At 40.5% G+C, this 1,458-nt stretch overlaps 1 protein-coding gene across 1 annotated transcript in view; it reads left to right on the top strand.

Moving 5' to 3' along the window:
• Positions 1 to 1,458, top strand: part of LOC103587128 (amyloid beta A4 precursor protein-binding family B member 2-like) — a 119,343-nt gene that overhangs the window by 1,776 nt on the left and 116,109 nt on the right. Inside the window, exon 2 of the mRNA XM_008568541.1 lies at positions 430 to 585. The gene's annotated coding sequence lies outside the window, so the exon portion shown is untranslated. The remainder of the gene's footprint in view (positions 1 to 429; positions 586 to 1,458) is intronic.

Raw genomic sequence — 1,458 nt, 5'->3', positions numbered from 1 at the left:
GAGCAAGTTAATTTTCTGTTTGAGTTCCTAAGGGGAATGATTCCAGCCCTCTCTGTCCTAAGAATTCAGACTGAGCCCTGCCAGAACATTCCTGTGGTTTTCCATGGGGAAGATCAGTGTATTCATGAAATTTTAGTTGTAGCTTGTGTTTTCCGTGGTTAATTAAAACATCTGGCTTTTAAATTTTCCACAAACAGAGCATAATCATTTGGTCAAACCTTTTCAAAAATGATTAAATACTTCAATCTTCCCCTCAGGATAGTCCAAACTTGTCTTTAGGATACCTTAAAGGCTGTTGTCTCTGTTCATTAATGATTTTAAACATTAGGAAGATGTTTGAAGTTATCTTGACAAGTATATAGCCTTTAGAGGAAGAGAGTGTTTGAGAAGAGGAATCCTTACTGTGGCTTCTGGCCTTTGCCCCTGCAGGTTGGAGCTGCTGAGGGTGAGCTGCTACAGTCCGTAGCCAAGCATGCTGTGGTCGGATCTGCCCAGCCGTGGAACAGAAACATTTGCTGGATGGAAAATCCATAAAAGAAAGCTCCTGTGAAAAGCTGAGGCGGACGATAACTTAAGCAAAATCAGGTTGGTATAAGATAAGAGAGGCTGAATGAAGTGTACGGGGTCAAATAGAGAAAACTTGTTTGGTTTCTTTCATAAGTGTTTTGAGAAAACCCCAAATAATTATTCTCAGTTATTTGTGAGATTCTGAGCATCGTGTAAATGGCAGATATATGTTGACAGCCTTCTGTGTACAGTGTATTGTTGTCTTCCTTTCCTTTCCTTCCTTTTCCTCTTCTCCATCCCGTCTTCTCTTTCATCTTCTTCGCCTCTCTCAGAGAAGAGAGGAAGATCTTTAACTCACACAACCAGAGGTCCCCCATAACAACCTCAATGACTTTGGCTTTCTTTTGGAGAGAAAGCAGTGTCTGGACACATACAGTTGTATTGGTACTTTCAAAGACTTCAGTCATTTGTGTTTTCCCACTGTGAAGGCTGGGTTGTGGAGATCTGCCATTTCTGTGGAGTACTTCTGGCTATGTGCCCTGGGTTTGCTTGGCAAGATTTTACATACTCTTATCTACCCCAAAACAAAAGGTACCGACACATTCATTTTCAGCGGTGTGTGCATTTGGCATTAAGATACTCTTATAGGACAGAGGAAGAGAAATATATTGAAAACAAAAGTGTATTTAAAAATGCAAAATATCCTCACCGGGGCAATGGACTAAGAGAATGAAACAGCATAAATAACCCTATATGTGGCAATAAGGTGGAAAATAATTCATTTTGAGAAAGTATATTGTACAGGGATAGTCACTGCAGACAATTTCTATTGGATATTCAGTGGGTAACTCAGCATTATACATAATAAGCAGTTGATAAATACACATTAGAGGGCCAGCCTGTGGCTCACTTGGTAGAGTGTGGTGCTGATAACACCAAGGCCACAGGTTC

The sequence above is a fragment of the Galeopterus variegatus genome, unplaced genomic scaffold, assembly GCF_000696425.1.
Source record: "Galeopterus variegatus unplaced genomic scaffold, G_variegatus-3.0.2 Scaffold421, whole genome shotgun sequence".
Classification (NCBI taxonomy): Eukaryota; Metazoa; Chordata; class Mammalia; order Dermoptera; family Cynocephalidae; genus Galeopterus; species Galeopterus variegatus.
Note: the sequence above shows the minus strand (reverse complement) of the source record. Positions and strands in the feature narration are given on the sequence as shown.